The 23,349-nt window shown below is 41.5% G+C and overlaps 1 protein-coding gene across 3 annotated transcripts in view; it reads left to right on the plus strand.

Moving 5' to 3' along the window:
* The window catches only part of ITSN1 (intersectin 1), a 230,621-nt gene that overhangs the window by 510 nt on the left and 206,762 nt on the right, over positions 1–23,349 (plus strand). The gene's annotated exons all lie outside the window — the stretch shown is intronic.

A 23,349-nucleotide genomic window follows, 5' to 3' on the forward strand; every position in this document is an offset into this window, starting at 1 on the left:
GGGTTGAATGGGCGTCTGCAGCCGTGGCCGGCGAGCGGGGTCCCTCCTTCCTCAGGGTGGACGTGGGGCGGTCGGTCTTTCCAGGGCTGACCTCGCTGCCCTCGGCCGCCTGAGCCTGGCGGGCTGGCCAAGCCTCGCTTCCCCGCCAGCCTCCCGGGGATCCGGAGCTCGCGGGGAGCGGCGTCGCGCCTCCCGCCTTTCTCCCCCGGCCTTGAGTCCCCGGCTCATCCCTTTTTCTCTCTCCTGTGCCTTCAAAATCCCTGTCAGTGAAGGACAGTCAATGCCGTTTGGCCCTGAGTCCTGCTGGGGCTGTCTCTGATGGTATTTAACGGAAAGCGGCTCTCCTTTCAGTGGGAGCGCGTCCCCGGTGTCTGCCGTTCCCCTTCCTTTCTTTACGCACAGACACGGCTTTACGGTGTGGACCGAAGGCACAATTACCGGCTCTTGCTTGAACGAGGAAATGTAATCAGAATCCCCAGGAAAAGGAAACCAACGAGGAATGGGTTGCGCCTTCCTTTCCTTTACTCCTTGTTTGCCTTTGGATTAGAAGGCAACTTCGTAGATTATATTTCCTATAGACATCTTTTGTTGTGATTCAGACTAAAGGCGTTGCTTTTGAAGAAATAAATTAGCGGCTTCTATGTTGAGTTGAAGGCTATGGAGATTTTTGATGGCCTCTTAATATGAAAGTTTCCTTTAGAACTTTGCCATCATCATTGCTATTCTGAAGGCAGCACCAGCCTGAAATTTTAAATACATGCAGACTCCGGACAGATGCGTTTCTTTGTGCTTATCTGCTGGCATCCTACTCTTAATGTTTCCGTGGTCGGAACGAACAGATAATAAAAACAAGTACAATAAAAAGTATAGATCCTAAAAACAAATACCATACCAAAAAATGCATCTGGAAAATCTCAGTTCTGTCAACGGGGAGGCAGTTTTTACTAATCCCTTTGAAAGGATGAAGACCAGGCTCAGAGATCTCATGGATTATGTGGTGGACAGGATCTGAGGGAAGGAACTGGGGCCATGGATCCAGCAGGCCAGCTGATTTATGTAGTGCTACTCTTAACCTCTGAAATAGGAGGAATGTATTTGTTGGGATACCTTTATTTTTGGATGACTTAAGGTGCAGAAGCTTAAACGCCCCCAAAGTTATGATTTCTACCTGTCACTGAGAACAAAATACTATGTTTTTTTATTCTCAAATTTTTAATAGTTTACTTGAAACATTTATGTTGTTTTGATGGTTGTTTGCTTATTACTAAAGAAAAAACCATTTTAAAATATTGAGTTCTTTCTGTAGGAGGTTTGTAAAGAACCCAGAAACTTTAGGTAATCTAAATTGAGAAATGAGGGACACTAATTGAGTGATGGTTTAAAAACTATTTAAAACTTCTTTAAGTAGCTCCAGTAAGGAGCATTTCTGATACAACTTTTTTTTAAAGGCTATTTCTTTATCTAAGAATGTTATCTATTGAAATTGCTGAGGCACATGGTACCTTCACAAAACTCTATTATTATTCTGCCTGAGTAAGAGAGGAAATGAACAAATTTTTGATGTACTTTGGAACCCTGTGGATTGTTCAGATACTAAGCATTGTGAAATAGGGCATAAAATGAGTGGTAGCAAGTTAGTTCCCTGAAATGTTTGTCTCTCTTAGCTAATTTTCTTTTTTGCAGTTGACTAGCAATTTCCTTTTTCTTAATGCTTATCCCTAATATTGGGAGTAAAATTCTGCTTAGTTTCATGTTTTCCCCAAATAACTAGATTAAGGCAAACTCAAATCTATAATGGGGGTTAAGAAGGCGGTGCTGGTAAATCCCTCTACTCTTACTCAGCTTTTTTTTTTTTTTCCGGTACGCGGGCCTCTCACTGTTGCGGCCTCTCCCGTTGCTGTGGGATCTTCCCGAACCGGGGCGCGAACCCGTGTCCCCTGCATCGGCAGGCGGACTCCCAACCACTGCGCCACCAGGGAAGCCCTTACTCAGCTTTTTAATTTGCTAGATTTGTGAATTATAGGGAATTAATTACAGGTCGGTTGGGTTTATATTACTCAGTTCACATTCCACTGCCATAGAGCTTTTCTCTTCTGAATGATCATTCTCTTCTGAATGGTTCCACTTACTGGCGGGTTTCTCAAAGTCTGGACCTCAGAACACTTATATCAGCATTGCCTGAGGTTCTTGCTAAAAATACAGACTCCTGGAATCTGATTTCCAGCAAGTCCTCCAGGAAGTTTTCTTGCACAGTAGCGTTGGAGAACCACTGGCATTGTGCTTCCTTCTCACTGAGCGTGTCCTAAGACCATGTTTTGAAGAGGATAGCAAGTTTTTTCAAGAGACAATAACTTTTATCCCTTAGGCTGCTAATAAAAAACTATGACATTCAGGTATGTGACACACCTATAATATAAATTTCAGAAGGGCAGAGACTTTGGTTCATCATTGTACCTCCAATGCTTAGAAGAGTGCCTGGAGGAGCTTCATGAAACACTTGAGTGAATTACATCACAGTGAGGCCACGTCTTTAAACCTTTACTTGTAAAGTTAATCTTATCACTTTGTAGTCATTGATTTTAAGCTTGGAGCTGCAAGTACTATACCCCAGTCATTTCTGTAAGTTTGGTTGGCTCTGAAAGGAGAGAATCTTTCCCAAGCTTAGACTGCTCAAGGCGATAAGCTGGAAAGAAGGCTCCTAGCAAAATGTTTGCTTAGGCTCAAAATATAAATATAAGTCACAGTATAGTGGTAAATTACTATGTTATCACTACATTAAAATGCCATTTTATAAGCTATGATAAGCCCAACATAATGCAATAAAAATTGGTTTCCAAAAAATGTAGAAAACTGGTATGTTTTCTGATTTTATTTTTCATCCTCGTAACATATGACCTTCACTCCTTTTTTTCAGAGTCCAGCACAGGACTCAGTCCCATAAATAACAGCTTCTGTTGTGTAGTTGAGGGGATGGATAGTTAAGAGTGCAACATCTAGAGAATATTGGGTTTGACCACACATAGTCTGTGACTTTGATCTAGTCACCTAACCTCTCAGTGCCTCAGGTTTCTCAGCTGAAAATGGGAATAGTTGTAGTAAAATTTAATACTTCTAAGTGCTTGCTTAAGTTCTTCAGATCCATTCATTTAATAAATGGTAGTTACGATGATCATAAAAAGTTGAGGTATATAAAAATATATGAAACTCTAGCTAGTCCGCTCAGTTTTTGTACTACTGTACTTTATGGTAGTAAATAGAAATCCATTGCTTAAAAAAGAAGTCTCTTGCTAATTTCTTGGCACTAAATATGTATAATTTTTAAATTATAACAATAACTAAACATTAAAAGTATTTAATAAAACATCAAGTTCTATGCAAATTTTTTTCTAAATAAAGATAAACCTGTCATCACTTTCAGCTTAATAGTATTATTTCAGAAAGAAACTAATAATCAGTTTAGATAATCCCTTGTATTTTAAAGAATCGCATATTTATGGTAGAACAATTGAAATACAGAACAGCAGAAAGTAGAAAACCATAAAATACTTAGAGGTCCACTACCTGAATACATTTCTCTCCAGACCCTTTTTCTGTGTGCATGTGGCTATTTATATACAGTTTTTGGTAGCAAATATGGGATCCTGCTATACATGATTGTTTTGTAACCTGTACTTTTTTTCTTAACATCTTACATGAATCTTTTCATGTCTGTATAGTCAGTTATAATAGTAGTTGAATAATATTCCATTTTATGGGTCTGTGATAATTTAACCAATTTGTTTTTATTAAACATTAGTTTATTTTTTTCCCACCACTATAATCAGTATCTCTGCAATGACTGTCCTCCATGCATCTCTATATATACTTTTGAGATTTTTTATCCTTAGGATAAATTTCTAGAGGTTTGATTGCAGGATCAAAGTGCATGCTATGGTTTAAGAGTTTTTGATACATATTTCCAGTTTGTCATTTTGAAAGGTTGTAGCAATTTACACTGTTAGCATGGTGTATGAGAGTTCCGTTTCCCTCCCCCTTCCTTTTTTTGGGAATGACTTAACCAGTGACAAACCTACTGAATTGTTTTCATTTTTAGGAAGAAGAATGGGATGTTATTGTGACCAGTTTGATGGTGTGATATGGAAAGTCAGAAAATTCATACACCTGTCACAATGATAGCTAACTTTTTTTTTTTTTTGGCTGTGCTGGGTGGATTGTGGGGTCTTAGTTCCCAGACCAGGGATTGAACCTGTGCCCTCTGCAGTGGAAGCACGGACTCCTAACCACTGGACCGCCAGGGAATTCCTGATAGCTAACATTTATTGAGTCCGTTTACAACATTTTATAAGCATTAACTCACTTAATTTTCAAAAATTCTCTGTTCTTTAGATGAATATGACTTGGAAACCAAGGTACCTGCAGTTAAGTAACAGAGAGCCAGCAAGTGGCTATGCAGATTTGTTACTCTAGAGCCCAAACTCTTAGCCACAGCGCTGGATTGCCTATTTCCTGCACATGTTGTATGGCACTGGGGTTACTTTTTACATTCCTGATTTCTGTTTTGAAATAACCTAGCAGTTTCTTGGCGTGCATTAATTTATTAAGTAGGTGGGGCACAGATTTGAAGCCCTCTCATTGAGGAGTTCATCGCATAAGTTAGCACATAAACAAGCCTCATGTCCTGTCTAGCACCCACCTCTCAAAGCAGTGTGCTACCCTTTCCTCTGTAGTGGTTTTCCTAAAGCACCCCTGCGTGAGAAACAGGATTAGAGTCACAGAGAACACTAGCGAAATTGGAAAAGGCAGTTTACTTGTGGTGTGGACTTGCCTTGGAAACACGAGACAACGTACAGAAGTGTGATTAGGGAGACAGCCGGGAGTCTGTCCAAACATTTCTGTGTTGGCCAGTTTGGAGATTTGAAGTGCCCAGTGGAAGTTCAGTTCAGGAATGCAAAGGCGTCACTGTAGAGAGCTGTCACCCATCCACTGGGAGACCATTTAAAAAAAAAAAAAACCTTCTATTCATAAGTGTGATGGTAGAATATCATTAAAGTTTTGTTGCTCATGACTGTAGCCCTCTAACAAGGTGAATTTCCAGTAAGCTAATCTGTTTGAATTCATCATTGCTCTTTTCACCTTTTTCTAGTAGGACTAATGATTGGCAGCTTACCTGACTAGCTTATTGCCCACAGAGAGGGCTGGTGAAATCATTTTGACTTCAGCTCTCTGGCCTGAGTTTGAGCTGCTCAGTCAGGCAGGACAACCACCGCTCAGTTTTAAGCTGGACACCAAAACCCACTCTCACTGTTGTGAGGGCTGGAGCTCCACCCAGGCCGGGTGGGAGTGGTCCTGGGGGCACTTTACTCCTCATCCAGTGGTGGAGCCAGGAGGTGAACTGAGGGATGCGATAGTTTCGGATTCAGCTGAATTTGAGAAAATATTGTTGGCCAAAAAGCTCATTCGGACTTTTGCATAACATCTTACAGAAAGACCCGAACGAACTTTTTTGTGAACCCAATAACAAGGTCATAGCAGTTGGTCAAAGTTTTTTTTTAATCCTTGGTGGTTAAAATTAAACGTCTTCTCCCTAATGCAGCTAAAAAAAAAAGTTAGCTATCATTGTGACAGGTGTATGAATTTTCTGACTTTCCATATCACACCACCAAACTGGTCAATAACATCCCATTCTTCTTCCTAAAAATGCAAACAGTTCACTAGGTTTGTCACTGGTTAAGTCATTCCCAAAAAAAGGAAGGGGGAGGGAAACGGAACTCTTGTACACCACGCTAATGCAGGAGGGCCAGCTTTGGGTCCTGTGTGCCTTGGTGAACCCTTTGACTTACTTCTCTGTCAGGGATGGTTTTGTTCATCCCAGCATTTTGTCTGCAAGTCCTTATGGTGATTGGTGGATACAGGGAAATGGACAAGGCCAACTGGCTTTTAGTGTCATGCTTTCACCAACCTGGTTACGAAGGACACTGATTCTTATGATAAAACCTTGGAAACAAGGTGTCATCGGAGTCATTCGTTGTGTGTGTGTGTGTGTGTGTGTGTGTGTGTGTAGAGGGCTAATCACCTCTCTCTGAGGCAAATTTCCCGAGCAGTTTTATTCTAACAAGGGTAATGTGTTGTATTATAAGACATTGTATAAACACACACACACACACACACACACACACACACACACACCCATTCCTGTGCATTATCTATAATAAGAGTGTTGTGGAGCCACTGTTTTATAAAAATCAATTCATTTCTGCTGTAATCTTAGGATAATAGATTTTAGAAGCAAGTAATCTTTCAGTTTCTGGAATCATTTGAAACTCAACTGTTCCATTCTTACAGAATTAGGGTATTCCACTTTGATCACTGACATATAAAAGCTGTATAGCTAGTAATGAGAGAAACCTTGAAAAGTTGACCAAAAAATTAGTACCATTCCTGGTATATATACCAAGTTTCAGTAGTTAAAGGTACACCCTCCTTTATTTCTCCTCTTTCTTTCACTTACAATAAATAATATTAAACAAAGTCAGTAAATAATAATATGTCTCTTATAGGTAGTACTGCTTATTTTCAGATACCTTGAGATATTGTCATTAAAATTGCTGTTTTAATATTCTTTAAATGATTAGAGAAATTGAGGAGGGAGAGAACCTGGTAGAGGGGTTGACTAGGGTGTGAGCTCCACGAGACAGGGAGTTTGTCTGCGTTCCTCTCTGCCTTATCCTCAGGGCTTAGAACAGTGTCTGGTGCACAGTGGACACTCAACAGTCGCATGCTGGCATGTTGAATAGATTAGTGTTTGAGGCTCTGTTTACCTGGAGGCCCGAGTCACCCAGGTCAGGTGAGCACTGGAGAGACAGGTGAGGAATAAAGGAGACAGGAGCTGGTTTGGATTTTATTCAGAGTCAGTGGAAGTAGGAAGCCAACATCAGTGGTTTTTTTTTTTTTTTTTTTTTTTTTTTGTGGTACGTGGGCCTCTCACTGTTGTGGCCTCTCCCGTTGCAGAGCACAGACTCTGGACATACAGGGTCAGCAGCCATGGCTCACGGGCCCAGCCGCTCCGCAGCATGTGAGATCTTCCTGGACTGGGGCACAAACCCGTGTCCCCTGCATCGGCAGGCGGACTCTCAACCACTGCACCAACAGGGAAGCCCCCAACCTCAGTTTTAAGCAGGGGAGTACCTTTTGTTTGAATAGATTCCTCTGGATGTTATGTGGGAGTGGATTGGAGGAGAGCAAGAGAGAAATGTTAAATTGACCCTGCTTTCAGTTATCTGAAAGTTGACATTTCTACCTGGCCTTGTACTTTTTCTTTGCCATGAGGGTAATAAGATTTACTCTTTGATGGGGTGAGATGAATAGTGATTTGTATAAACTTTTGAAGTTCTCTGAGGAAAAGAGAACCCCATAAAACCACTATTCTTATGGATCAAATAAAATAAAACAATGTAAAATAAAGATCAGGAATTATTTAACTTTTTAACCATTAATTTAATTGAGGTTATGACTATAGATTTCTGATAGGAAAGATTTTTCGGTTTACATTTTTTGGTGAAAGAAACTTTAAATATATGGAAATGAATCCTTAAAAATAGCTGTTTTATGAATTGAGTGTCTATAGAAGCTATTCATTTTGAGGAAGATCTTATTTGTAAAACGCTAATATTGTCTGTCCAATCTGGTGTTTTAATTAGTATCAAAGGGAGGGAAATACTGCAGTAATTGTAACCTTACGTTACTTCCTTAGTTCTGTTAGTTTTAAACCATAGTCATTATCTATTATCTTTAGTTGTTTTGATCTCATTAGATTAAGTGATATTGCAGTTGTGATTTGGTAATTTAAAAAGTAACATGTTTTTCTTACTACAAAAGCAATACATGTTTATTGAAGAAAACTTTTGGAAATTCAGATAAAGTAGTAAAAGAGCGTATCTGGAATCTCACTGTCCAGAGATAATGACCATTTGTACCCTGTGAGGGATCAGCTTGCTCAAATTACCTAGAAGTTTAGTTGTATTCAGTCTGGGAGACATGAAGGCATGTTAGGGACTCTGGGGACTGAAGATGGTCCCATGGATGGGGCAGCCCAGGGCCAGTCTGCCCAGACATTTGTGGCCCTGGGAGGATGCATCTTGGTGTTACTACACCTTCTAGCTTTTTAAGAGAAGCTGGAAATCTAGAAATATGGATTTAATAAGAAATCTCCCAATTTTTATGTTGGCCACAATTTTTAATAACACGCTGGGGTTCAAACAAAGCATACCTGAGGGCTGCATTCAGTCTTTTTTGCCTTGCCAGTTTATAACCTCAGGTATATATAGTTTTGTAGCCTGTGTTTTTCACTTAGTATATTGGAATATATTCCCAAGCCTTAACCGTATGCTACCTCGGCAGTGTGTACCTGTCTACTGTTTCCTTACCAGCATTGGGTAGAACCATCTCAGAAAAAAAAATCTTAGCCAGTTTTATTAGTTTTAACTCGCATTTTTTGGTACTGCTGATGAGTTGAACATTTAAATGCTTATTGGCCTTATACAGATTTACTTGGTAACCAGCCACCTTGCTAGAACTCTGAGTTCCAGTAGTGCTTTGGTCATTTATTCAGTGCTTCTCAACCTTTCTAACATTATATAATATTTGTACCACATCAGTCCTAGTAATTAGTACTAATGGCAGGCATCATTCCCTAAACCTGAGGGCATCAGTACCTTGAGCACACCTCTAACCCATGTTAAAGATCTACAGGTGAGAAGTTCTGAGTTTGGTCAGTGGCGTAGTGAATGTTTGAGCACGTGCTCTGTGCCTGGCATTGCTCTAGGTGTCCAGCCTTGAACCAAGACAAAGGTCTCAGCTCTCCAAGACCTCATGATTTTTTTCATTTCTTTTGAGTTTTTCATGTAGACCATCATATTTATAAAAGATACTTTTTATTTCTAGAATTTATAATTAATTTTTTGGCTTGTATTTCTTACTGACATGAACTCCCCAAACAGTGGTGAATGCTAGTTACCCTCTCATTTCTTAAATTCAGTTAATTCTCTTAAGTTCTATTAAACTCTAGACTTTGGTGACCATTTCCTTTATTTTGATGATGAGAAAACCAGGGTACAACCCTGGGAATGTGTAATGGGAACTTTTGGAGTGTCTGCCTGACTCAACACGAATCCCTTAACTGTCCTCTAACCTAGACATCCACTCCCCTGCATACTTCTTCATTCCCACAGAAGACACAGAGGATTGAACCAGGTTTAGGGACCCTGACCCAAGGTAGTCCAATCAGTGTCCTTTCCTGGAGATTTGACCTCAGTGTGTTCACGGGCCATAACGTAAAAACTTGGGAGTTATAGGCAGTTATGTTCTGCTGTTGTGTCTGGGGACAGATAAAGGTGGTTTGTGGATGGAGAAAATAAAGCAAGTATCTAGAGAGAAGCAGGAAGAGAGAACTACTACCTGAGACTGATAACTTGAAACATCTGTTCCAGTTTTTACTGGAGCTGGTTGCATTCCTGTTCCTGAGTTCTGTGAAGTCCTCCTATATTCTTATGATTACATCCCCCCTCCACCGAACACACGTGTTAGTTGAAGCCAGCTGATGTTGGGTTCTGTTACTCTGATCTAAGCCTTCTCTTCATTTTCAGCTCTATATTCTTTTTATAATCCTACCTCATCTCTTGTATTTCTTGACTATCGTCTGAGGAAGTTGTGAATTTAATATTATTTTCTCCATATAACAGCAACATCAAAAATTAAGGATACACTACTATATATAAGTTAGATGGGACTTCCCTGGTGGCACAGTGGTTAAGAATCCACCTGCCAATGCAGGGGACATGGGTTTGATCCCTGGTCCGGGAAGATTCCACATGCCACGTAGCAAGTAAACCCATGCACCACGACTACTGAGCCTGTACTCTAAAGCCCGCGAGCCACAACTACTGAGTCCACGTGCCACAAATACTGAAGCCCGAATGCTCTAGGGCCTGCATGCTGCAACTACTGAGCCTGCGTGCTGCAACTACGGAAGCCCACGTGTCTAGAGCCCGTGCTCCACAACAAGAGAAGCCACCACAATGAGAAGCCTGTGCACCGCAACAAAGAGTAGCCCCTGTTCGCCACAACTAGAGAAAGCCTGCACGCAGCAACGAAGACCCAACGCAGCCAAAAAAAGAAAGATAATCAACAAGGACCTACTGTATAGCACAGGGAACTCTACTCAGTATTCTGTAATAACCTATATGGGAAAAGAACCTGAAGAAGAATGGATATATGTATATGTATAACTGAATCACTTTGTTGAACACCTGAAACTAACACAGTATTGTAAATCAACTATACTCCAATGTAACATAAAAATTAAATTAAAAAAATTAGGGGCTTCCCTGGTGGCACAGTGGTTGAGGGTCTGCCCGCCGATACAGGGGACACGGGTTCGTGCCCTGGTCTGGGAGGATCCCGCTTGCTGTGGAGTGGCTGGGCCCGTGGGCCATGGCCGCTGAGCCTGCGCATCCGGAAGCCTGTGCTCCGCAACAGGAGAGGCCACAACAGTGAGGGGCCCGCGTACCGCCAAAAAAAAGAAAAAAAAAAATTAAAGACAGCAAGAGACACAAAAGTGCAGAAATTTAAGCTAATTTAGGCAATTATGATTTTATTGGAAAGGCCATTTTGCAAATGTGGATGCCCCCTCTGACCTCTTTTAAGCCAGTTCAGATCTCTAGCTGAGGGAAAACAGAAAAGAAGAGATTTTGAACTTAATTCCAAATGCCCTAGAATTTCAGTGGAGTTACTCCCCTTCACATACATATAACCGTTTGACCTCATGAAAAAAATGATACTGCATCTGTATAGGGGGTCTGTTCAAGCGTGTTCTGTTCCAGCCAGTGAAAGAAGACTCAACTTTAATATCTAAATATCAAGAAATTGAATCACAGTATAATTTACCTGGGGCTAGACTTAGATTAACTTTCTGTCTCATGGTGATGTCATAAGTACTCAGTGTTAAGTTTAAATATTCCACTATCCTAAAGGCATTGGATGGGGAGGGGAAAAAATGAAGAATGATAGGAAGAGAAGGAAAGAGTTGTAGTAGAGAGAAGGAAGAAAGCTCAGTGCTGTAATTCTCCTTATTCATATTGTATTTATCTGAACTTTTTCATTTGCAAGCAGAAGAAGCACAAATTGTCTTAAGAAAAAAAGGGAAATGTATTGACTCACATAACTGTCAAGTCCAAGGGTTCTGATTGGCCTGGCTTGATCATGTGCCTGAACCAGTCACCCTGGCCAGGGGAAGGCAGGACTCTCATTGGCTGTCCTGGGCCTTTGGGTCCACCTTTTGTACCAGTTTGTAAAGTCAGTAGCTAGACTCCTGGAATTAGCAGAAGGAGGGAAAGTGGGATCAATTAGGGGGAGAAAGAATGCCAGGCAGGCTAACACACTCATCGTATACAGTGATCCGACAGAAAGGGGCTGATGGTGACCCTCTTTTTTCCTTTTGAGTGATAGTCTTTAATAAAACAATAATACAAAGACATCAAAGCAATCCAAAGTATATATGCACTTTCTTCTCAATAAAGCTTTTTAAATTTAAATGTTCAACATGCTGCCCAAGAATCTGTATTGTTCATTCATTTTAAAACAAAATATATTTTACTATCCTGTGATTGCTCTAGGTACGATGAAGTTTGGGCAGCTCATCTCTAATCTGGTTAGATCACCTTTGGTTTAGAAGTGTGGACATTATTTCACTAGTTTGACTACTTCTGTAATTATAGATTTTGTCAGATTATTTTCCATGCCTAAAGGTATGTTAGTATTCTCTCTTGGTGTGTATTTGGAGGCTTTCTAACTTACGGTTCATCTGGAACTGCTGGGGAAATGTGTATACTATGGAAAAGTTGGAGCTGGAAGGGGATATCCTTTCTTCAGCCATCTGCTTTTTTAAATTAGACTCCAGGAAAGATAGCAGTTCGACCTTTTTCAGAAGGGCATGGGTCTATTTTTAATTGTTTTGTTTTGTTTTATTTTGTTCTAAGAGACCGATAACAGTAGGTGATGAGAGCTTATGGTATCTTGAAAAATGTTGCACTTTTTAAAAAAATTTTTATTATTTATTTATTTTTTGGCCACGCCCCATGGCTTGCAGAATCTCAGTTCCCTGACCAGGGATTTAAACCGGACTGTAGTTGTGAAAGCCTGGAATCCTAACCACTAGGCCACCAGGGAACTCCCACTTATTTTTTAAATTATATATCTGCAGCATGATTTATCAATATTTCACATGTTCTGATCACAACAATTCCACCCATAAACTCTAGTTCCTGGACCTTCTTCCTTTTATCTCAGATTGTCAGTTTCCCCCAGTTTCATTTCCTTCCACCTGCAGCTGGGACCTCAGAGTGGGTCACCCCAGCTATTTCCTTGCCCTGGTGTCCTTCTGTCACGTCTACCCCACAGACCTCCATTGCTAGACCAAGCCAACTATCTGTGTTCTGTTTCCTGTATCTGTGCTGTTAAAAGTCAGCTGACAAAAACTGAACAAACTTTCGGACTTTTGTCCTTACCCATTTAGCTGCATTCTTCCTGAGCTTGTATTCTGCTAGGAATTCTTCCTCCACTCTCTCTCCATTCCTCACAGACACTGTACCACATTTGCCCCTTTCCTCAAGCCTCCCTGCTCCTCTGAACCTTCGCTCTCAGGAGCAGTTCTGCCTCCTGGCTGGGCCTGCTGCCCACTTCCCAGGCAGGTATCGTAAATCTATCTGACTCACACTTGCTCTTTGCTTCTTGAGATAAGAGGGTGAAGGAAGAGGCAGGTGTCTCCTTCCCTTCCCCTGGTTCTAGATGCCATCCTCTTCGGTTTCCTCTGAGGCTCTGAGCTCAGTCCCTCATCAGAGCCACAACTCCATCCCGCTTGACTGCTGTGTGCAGGTGCTGTGGTAGGAGCTGGGGAGACAGTAGTGACAGGTCCCTGTCCTCACTCTATTTATATTTTACTAGGGACAGACAGACATACCCCACGCCCCCCAATCACAGAAATAAATGATTCCTAGCTGTTGTAAGTGCTATACAGAAAGTGTCCAAGAGGACCTAGTCTAGTCCTAGAGTCCAGGGAAGATGTGACATTTCCTTGGCATCTGAAGGATGTCTAGCAGGTCATCAGGGAAGGGAAGAAGTTGTTTGACTGAGGGACCAGAACGTGACAGGGCCTGTGGCATAAAGAAGCACAGTATATTTGAGTAGAAGGCACTGTGGCCGCCATGAAGAAGCTGGAGAGGGAGGTAAGGCCAGATGTGCAGGACCTTGCAGGCATGTACAGAAGGGTCCATCTCAGAGTCCCGATCTGAATCACGCTTGCTCTCAGCCTCCCGTGTCCTCCATGCCCTCCTGGTCTCTGCTCGCTCCTTCACGCCGCTCAGCTTTGACCCCCTCGACACTGCACTGTCGGCATCTCACATCTTCCTCTAACAGCCTTGTCTCTTGGAAGAATAGCTGTGCTGGGTGTCTGCCTTGTCCCTGTTGCCTGTTGCAGTCTGGGTCTGCCTCTGCCCCTCCATCGTTGAGTCCCATGCACAATTTCCTGTCAATTCATTTCTCTATCTTTCTGTGACTTTCAATACGTTCTGTAGAAACACTCTTCTGCTTGGCTTTCTGTGTCTTCTGCTCTGTGTGTTCTCCCCTCTCACATCTAGGACTTCTTAGTCTCCTCTGAGGGCTCCTTATCCTTATACGTTGCTGTCCCCAGGGGTGTTTTTTCTACCCTCTTTTTTTTTAAAAAATTATTTATTTAATTTATTTACTTTTGACTGCGTTGGGTCTTCGTTGCTGCACGCGGGCTTTCTCTAGTTGCGGCGAGCGGGGGCTACTCTTCATTGCGGTGCGTGGGCTTCTCGTTGAGGTGGCTTCTCTTGTTGCGGAGCATGGGCTCTAGGCACTCGGGCTTCAGTAGTTGTGGCTCACGGGCTCTAGAGCGCAAGTTCAGTAGTTGTGGTGCACGGGCTTAGTTGCTCCGCGGCATGTGGGATCTTCCCGGACCAGGGCATTGGCAGGCGGATTCTTAACCACTGTGCCACCAGGGAAGTCCCCTCTACCCTCCTTTGACCCTACACTGTCCTCCAGGACGGTCATCTCCACTCTTAGTTTTATCTGTCACAATTAAGTCCTATTGTCTGCATGTCCATACCTGGAGCTCTGTCCTTTCTTCTGGGTTTTGACCCTTTATCTGAGTGCCTCCTGTGACCCTTGGGCACTTCCAATGCAGTGTGTCCAAAACAGAGCTCACCACCACCTTTCTTCTGACAACCTCTTTCTCTGCCTGTATTTCCCATTCTGGTGAATGATACTATTATCTGCCCTTTTGTTCATTCTTTCAGCAGTTGTTTATTGAATACTGTTATATACCAACAACTATGTTATCAGATATTCTGGTGTAATTAAAAAAAAATACAGTTAGTCTTTGTTCTGGATTCCTGTCACAGAAAAACCTTTGGACTTTCCTGAGTTGGCAGGAATGCCTTTTGTTATCCAAAATGAGCCCTTTTGGACCTTACCTGAATTTATGCTAATGAAGTACCTTTCAGCTCCCCACTACCATCACCTTCAGGGAAGAGGAAGAGGGAAGGATGAGATCGAGGTCAGTCACATGGCCAATGATTTAGTCAGTCATGCCTGCATGATGGAATCCCATATAAAGATCCTAGAATGATGAGGTTCGGGGAGCTTCTGGTTTGGCGAACACTTAGCTGTGTGGAAAGGAGTGCACCTGTATTCCATGGAGGAGGAGAGGAAGGTGTGGAATCTCTGCACCTCCCTTCCCCCATACTTTGCCCTATTAGCCCAAATGGCCAAATGGTTGTTCCCGAGTTATATCCTTTATAATAAAACTGTAATCACAAGTATGGAGCTTTCCTCAGTTGTGTGAGTTGTGAGTTATTGAACCTGGGGCAGCGGGGGTCGGTGTGGTCATGGACCCTGCGAGTTTGTAGCCTACATGGCAGAAGTGCTGGTAGCTTGGGGATCATTGAGACTTGGGGCTGGCGTTGAAGTGGGACTGAGCCCTTAACCTGTGGAGTCTGCGCTAAATTGAACCGTAGGACACCTAGTTGATGTCAGAGAATTGTTGTTAGAACACATATTCTGGGACTTCTCTGGTGGTCCAGGGGGTAAGACTCCACGCTCCCAATATAGGGAGCCTGGGTTCGATCCCTGGTTGGGGAACTAGATCCTGCATGCATGCCACAACTAAGAGTTTACATGCCACAACTAATAAGTCTGCATGCCGCAACTAAAGATCTTGCGTGCCACAACTAAGACCCAGCGCAGCCAAAGTAATAAATAAATAAATATTTTTAAAAAAACCATACTCTGACTGTAGAGTCTGTAGATGTCTATACAGTTGTCCCTCGGTATCTGTGGGGTGGTGAGATTGGTTCCAGGACCCCCCACGGATACCAAAATTCCTGGATGCTCAAGCCTTTCATATAAGATGGTGTAGTGTTTGCATATAACCTATGCACATCCTCCCATATACTTTAAATCATCTCTAGATTATTTATAATACCTGATACAATATAAATGCTATGCAGATAGTTGTCAGTGCTCAGCAAATTCAAATTTTGCTTTTTGGAACTCTCTGGAAATTTTCTTTCTGTGTATTTTCGATATGAGGGTGGTTGAATCCACAGCTATGGGACCCGTGGATACGGAGGGCCAACTGTATATGGTGTAGACTCAGTACCTGTGTCTAAGCCAGAAAAATGGACAGTCAGTTAACAATTCAGCCATGCAAGCAGCAGCCTGGTCTCTTTCTGATTCTGAAGTTGCTAGGTCTTGTCGATTCTGTCTCCATAATATCTTTTGAATTCACCCCTTTCTCCCTCTCGCCGTTGCAGCTGTCTTAGTCCAGGCAGTTACCGTTTTTCACTTGACTGCTTTGCTCTTACTGGCTTCCACTTCCTGACTAGTCAGGCTTCCTTCATCCACTTCGTCTCACCCGCATGTTGTTGCCAGAGGAGTGTATTGGTTCACATGCTGCCTCACGATGAAATCTTCCCCTGTGGTTTCATCTCTTATGGGCATGGGTTTCAAACTTTGGTATCAGGACCCTTGTATACTCTTAAAAGTTACTGAAGACCCCAAGCAGATTTTCTTTACGTGTGTTTTATCACTATTTGTCAGATTAGAAATTAAAACTGAGAGAGTTATAAAATATTAATTTATTTATTGAAAATATCTGTAATAAACCCATTACACACTCACATAAAAAACAGATATTTATGAAAACTGTTTTACAAAACAAAACAGAGGGACTTCCCTGGTGGTGCAGTGGTTAAGAATCCACCTGCCAACGCAGGGGACACGGGTTCAAGCCCTGACCCGGGAAGATCCCACATGCGGCAGAGCAACTAAGCCCGTGGGCCACAACGACTGAGCCTGTGCTCTAGAGCCCGCGAGCCACAACTACTGAGCCCACGTGCCACAACTACGGAAGCCCGCACGCCTAGAGCCCGTGCTCCGCAACAAGAGAAGCCACTGCAATGAGAAGCCTACACACCACAACGAAGAGTAGCCCCTGCTCACCGCAACTCTTTCTCAACTCTTTCTCAACCTAGAGAAAGCCCGCGCGCAGCAACGAAGACCCAATGCAGCCAAAAATAAATAAATAAATGTATTTTTTAAAAAAAAAACAAATTTAGTGAGAAGAGTGGCACTGTTTTACGGTCTTGTGCTTTAATGTCTGACTTAGTAGAAGACAGCTGGATTCTCATATCTGCTCTGTAGTCTGTTACGAAATGTTGTTTTGGTTGAAGTAATTGATGAAAATCTGGTCTTACACAGATATGTAGTTGGAGAAAGCAGGAGTCTTTTAATGGCATTTTCCAAAAATTGTGGTTATTCTTTGATACTATACCAGCATTTGACATTGGTAGTTTAAGGGTTAGTTGCAGTGTGGAATCCGAAGTTATATTAGTAAACTCTTCATGCTCTGTTAAAATAAAATCTATTGATCCATCTTGCAATTTGAATGGATGTTTTACTCCTCTGTGATTTTGTAACATCATGTATTGGTCATTTGGAAAATATTGCTCCACTAAGTTATGTGGGTCTTCCAGATGTTGATACATTTCATTAAACAATATCACGAAATCCCATTTGTTAATTTTACCACCCATCTTATTAGAAAATTCTCTAAATTTGAGGGAAGCAGTCTAACTCACAGTAGCAGATACTAGTTTTCCAAATTTAAAATTTTTACCCCGAAGCTTAACTTTTATCATCAGCAACAAATACTGTCAGTCATTTTTCTTGAAGCAGCAGGTCCCCTTCATTTTTGAGAAACCATCTGCCAGATACTCAAGTCTGAATAACCATAGTTTTTCTGTTGTCATTCTGCTGAACAAAAATTGTGTTCCATGAAAAAAGTGGTAAGTTCAGCTTGTAACTCATTTGCACAAGTTTGTTACCTGGAGATATTGGTCATATTCTCTGGTGTGCCATAGAAGTGTCCTTTAGTCACACCAGTATTAAACACATGTACTCAACGGCCGAGATTTAATGAAGTAATACTTTTTAATAACTCATCAAGGATATTCTGAGGTGAAATTGTTGTTTAATTTTTTTTTTTTTTTTTTTTGCGGTACGCGGGCCTCTCACTGTCGTGGCCTCTCCCGCTGCGGAACACAGGCTCCGGACGCGCAGGCTCAGCGGCCATGGCTCACGGGCCCAGCTGCTCCGCGGCATGTGGGATCTTCCCAGACCGGGGCACGAACCCGTGTCCCCTGCATCGGCAGGCGGACTCTCAACCACTGCGCCACCAGGGAAGCCCTAATTTTTTAAAATTAATTTATCTAAATGTGAGTGTGTGGCAGTGAAGAATACAAGGACCACTAGTACAGTTTGGTCCCTCTGCTAAGGTGGCTGTAGTGTCCCCCACCCTTGTTTTTGTATCAATGCAAACATAAGAAAAGGGAAAGTAATGTCTGAGTACTATTATGATAATAATTTTGAACTTCAGGATCCCCGAAAGGGTCTTGGGAACTCCAGGGATCCACAGACCACACTGATTGCCACCCTATAGGATAAAGTCTAAACCTTTATGCACAGTCTAAAGAGTCTATGCTCTGTCCCTATTGACCTTTCTAATTTTTCCTCTTCTCCAGCTATACCTCACCTTTCCCAATTCTGGCCACCTGCACCTCAAAATGTCGTCCTTTTGTCACATGCACTTACCTTGACATTTCGTTTCCCCCAAGCGAGCATTTTCCTTTGCCCTCTTCCTCTGCCTCCCCTACTCTGATTCTGGCTGATACCCTTCTAGGCCAAACTGGACCTACCTGAGGCGGAAGGTCCTGCCACAGCTGTTAGTCATTTTCTCTCTGATCCCACCCCCTCTCAAACTTTTTTGAGTGTACCTCTTTCCATCTATTTCCCGGGTCCCTTGATTTACAATTCTTAATTTCACAAGCCTGTCATAACAGGAAAGCATTGTACATCCCTCTTGTGACTTAAGCTTATTCATGCTAATGTTTTACATGTTGAACCTTCTTAGCCATAATTCAATGAAACATTTGAACAAACGGGGTGAGATATTTGTTTGGAGCCTTCTGCTCTATCAGAAATGATATTATAGATTGGTCTACCCAAGGAATAACCTGATTTCCTTTAATAACTACATGAATGATACCCATTTTCCTTATTGGGAAACTCTTCTGGTATCATCTAGATTTGGGGTTATATACGCCTAAGTTAATCAGATAAGTGATCTTTAGATAAGTAAGCTGAGTTGTGCTTAGCTTATGTAAAGTATGCTTTAGAATGACTTCTGGTTTTATCTGACCCACACCTGTCACTATCCGCACCCCCTCCCCCCATGCACATACCCATACTGCCCATCCCCACACACACAGAGGAATGCTTACTGAGTACCTGTCCCAGCTCAGGTATTTTGCAAGGGACTTTCACATATCCCATCTAATTTGTTTTCCACAATTCTGTGAGATAGATGGTAAATACCCTTATGTCACAGATGAGAAAACAGAACCTCACATTTGCTACATTTGTAGTAATGAAAACATTATAAGTCATATTGGATAGCTGAACTTAAATAAAAAAATTCTTGAGTTACCGCAAAAGTAAATAGGAGGATAACATTATGAACTGACACTTGGTATAAATGAACATGTATCAGGTAGGCACACTTCAGCGCTTTGGTCCACCTTTTAATTCTAGAAGAAGCAAGAGTTATTTGTGAAGGATTATTCTAGATATGGCTTAAAGTTCCTTCAAATTCTGAGGTCCCATAACTCTAGGCAGTTGCAGCAATGTTAGAAATATCAGGAAGTTATGGCTCTAATTATTGCTCGGAAAATGAAATCTATAAACTCCAGTATTGTGTTCATATTGGTTTTATTATGAAATATATTACCTTTTAGATTTCTTCTCAAGTTTGAGATTCAGTTTGCAAAGCCATTAACTGCTGTATAATTATACTGCAAATTATGGGTTTGAGTTCGATGGACCTTTAGGCACTGGCTTTGCTGGTAACTGTAACCTCTTATAATTACTGTCAAGATGCAATCCAGATGCTCTTGGAAATAGACTGTTGAGTCACATCCTGAATGGCCTTTGTCAGATTCAGAAATCTTAGAAAAGACCTAAGTTGGAATGATAAAATGACATTCACCCCTTTGGTTTTTGGCTTACTTCTTTGTGACATTCCTAAGCCCGATTAAAGAGTTCTAGAACCAAGATTTGTGCAGACAGTGGGGATTGGAACTTGAAAGTGACATATCAAAATGTAGCTACTAGCATTTTCTAAAAAAGTCCTCAGGCATTCAGGCAAGGCTTGTTATTTCATGGTTGAGAGGTAGTCTAACAAAGGGATTAAGAGCGCAAATTCTGAAGCCAAGCTGTTCAGCTACTGATTGTATGACCATAAGCCAGCTATTTAACTTTAATGCACCTATTTCCTCATTTATAAAATGAGGTGGATCACAGTTCTTGCCTTGTAGGGTTACTGTGAGGATGTTAAAGCACCTAAGACAGTGCCTCACTAAATAGTAAGCACTTTCTGAGAAATGAATATTATTATTTTATCATCATCTATGATTCAATCCTGGATTTATAATTTAAGACAGAAATGAAGGTGTTACATAGTATTATTGCCAATTGATTCTGTGACCTCTTTTAACTTCTTGGTTGCTCTTTCTGTCATCTGGAAGGGTGGCATTTGTCTTAAGCTTGGTAGAGAGGAGAGAACCAGATGCCTGGTAGGTTTAAAGTGCTTTCATCTACTTACAGAAAAATAGTTAGACGTAAGAACTCTTACATCCAGCAACACAAAGAAACAACCTAATTTTAAAAATGGGCAAAAGATGTGACTAGGCATTTCTGCAAAGAGGGTAGTATGAACACTCAACGAGCACATGAAAAATGTTCAATGTATTGATATTTAGTCAGTAGGGAAATGGAAATCTAAAGTATGAGATGCCACTTCACACCCATTAGGATGGCTATTAAAAAACAACAGAGGGCTTCCCTGGTGGCGCAGTGGTTGAGAGTCCGCCTGCCGATGCAGGGGACATGGGTTTGTGCCCTGGTCCGGGAAGATCCCACATGCCGCGGAGCGGCTGGGCCCGTGAGCCATGGCCGCTGAGCCTGCGCGTCCGGAGTCTGTGCTCCGCAACGGGAGAGGCCACAACAGTGAGAGGCCCGCGTAATGCAAAAAAAAAAATAATAATATATAAATAAATAAATAAAGTTTTGTCAAGGATGTGGAAAAATTGGAATTCCTGTTAGGGATGTAAAATTGTGCTACTGCTCTTCCTCAGTAAGCTAAACATAGAGTTATGTGGCCTAGCAATTTCATTCCTAGGTATATACCCCAAAGAATTGAAAACAGGTGTTCAAGCAAAAACTTGTATGTGGAATGTTCATAGCAGCACTATTCACAGTAGCCAAAAGGTGGAAATAGTCATGTCCATCGACTTTTGTTTATCAATAGACAAACAAAATTTGGTATATTCTTCTAATGGAATAGTATTCAGCCATAAAGAGGAATGAATGATGCATCCACAACATGGAGGAACCTTGAAAACATTATGCTAAGTGAAAGAAACCAGACATAAAAGGTCACATACTCTATGATCCATTTGTATGAAATATTCAGAATAGGCAAATCCGTAGAAAGCAGATTATTTGCTAGGGACAGGATATGGGGTTTCTTTCAGAGATGATGAAAATGTTCTGGAACCAGGTGTTTGTTGTACAACATTGTAAATGTATTACATGTCGCTGAATTGTCCACTTTAAAATGATTTAAATGGTAAATTTTACATTCTGTGTTTTTAAAAAAGGGAGAAAATTAGACATGACATTTAGTTTACCCTAATGGCAATTTTGTCAAAATATTTTCTTAAACTATTTTAAAAATAATTTTAGGATGTGATCATTTTCATTTCGTATATAGTCCGGTGAAATGTATTATAATTATTCTCTTGTAGATCTAGAAAAGGTAGAAAATGAAAGCAATGAGGATTTTGATACTTGTTCTTTCCTTAGTGCAGAGGTTCTCAAAATGTAGTCTGGAGCCCCTGGGGATTGTTGAGACCCTTTCAAAGGATCTGCAAGTTCAGATTATTTTGGTAATGATGGTTAAGATGTGATTTCCCTTTTATACTTTCCTTCTCCATGTGTTCAGTGTAGTTTTCCAGTGGCTTTATGCATTTGATGACATCATTCCTTTGATGGCTAATGTTTTATGTGCTTATATATGTCTATTTTTTAGAATTTCCTAAGGTAAGCTCTTTGGGTTCCTCACTAATTTTTAAGAATGTAAAAAAGTCCTGAGGCCAGAAAGTTAGAGAATCAGTATCTTAACAAAAATGTTATGTGCTAATAATTTTTTAAAAATGTATGAAGTACCTACATTATGCATTTTTGAAAATAGAGGGAAAATAATTGTAAGCCAATTGTTTTTTTTTGTTTTTTGGCTTTTTTTGGTGGTGGTGGTTTTATGTCTTTATTGCTCAGAGCTTATTAGATTTGGAACCAGGGTGTTCTTTTCTGGACACTGTAAGTCTCCAGTTTAGGAAAAGGATCTCGGTTATTGGTTAAGTCTATAGTTTTTAAATTTGAACACATTTTACAATAGGAATGATATTAGATATGTTGATTAAGGTTACCATATTCAGTTCCCCCAAACTTGTATAACCCATAATGTATTTGAAGCTTCATAATAACAGCTGATGTTTACTGAGTGCCTACTATGTGTAGGCAGTGTTCTAGGTCTTTCCCCATGTGATAACTCATCTAATCCTCCCTATAACTCTGCAGAATAAGTACTGTTATAGTGGTTAAATAATTTACCTATGATTCCACAACTGGTAGATGGCAGATCTAGGTATTAGGACCCACGCAGTCTGGCTTCCAGAGTCTTCACTGTTCGCACTATGCTATATACTAGTTTATGTATGCATTCTGTATAATAATAACTCACTGGGAATATATAGAGACAGTTCCCACTTGGAAGGCCCGCCCACACTTCTACCTCATTGTAGTGCTGTGTGACAGTGGTGCTAGGGTTGGGAGGGGGCCTGGGTCTAGTGCCTAGGGCAGGGTCTCCAGCAAAGAAGTGGTTCAGGGAGACATGGGGAGCAAGAATAGGAGGTTGGGGAGCTGTAGGGTGCCAAACCTCTTGCCCAGGATGCCTCTGGTCCAGTTTTCTAGTTGGATGTTTCTTTCCTAGGGATTGGCTCAGCTTATGGCTTATAGGAGCATCTCTCTCCCTTTCTTCAGCCCTTTGAAATAAGTTAGGTTTTCACAGTTTTCTCCTAATCTGTCTTTGAGTCATGCATTTACCCCATTTGAATGATTCTGCGGGTTTTTACTACCAACTAGAAATGAGAAAAAAGGTTGGGGTGGGGGAAGGTGTTAAAGACAGCCTTTAAAAAAGTAACTTTTAAGGGACTTCCCTGGCCGTCCAGTGGGTAAGACACCCATACTCCCAATGCAGGGGACCTGGGTTCAATCCCTGGTTGGGGAACTAGATCGTGCGTGCATGCTGCAACTGAGTTCTCATGCCACAATTAAGAAGCCCACAAGGGCTTCCCTGGTGGCGCAGTGGTTGAGAGTCCGCCTGCCGATGCAGGGGACACGGGTTCGTGCCCCGGTCCAGGAAGATCCCACATGCCGCAGAGCGGCTGCGCCTGTCCCGCATGCTGCAACTAAAAAAAAAAAAAAGATCCTGCATGCCATGACGAAGATCCCACGTGCTGCAACTAAGAACTGGTGGAGCCTAAGTAAATAAATAAATACTAAAACAAAAAACAGAAAAAACAGTTGGCTAAGATTAAA

The sequence above is a fragment of the Tursiops truncatus genome, chromosome 4, assembly GCF_011762595.2.
Source record: "Tursiops truncatus isolate mTurTru1 chromosome 4, mTurTru1.mat.Y, whole genome shotgun sequence".
NCBI classification, from domain to species: Eukaryota; Metazoa; Chordata; class Mammalia; order Artiodactyla; family Delphinidae; genus Tursiops; species Tursiops truncatus.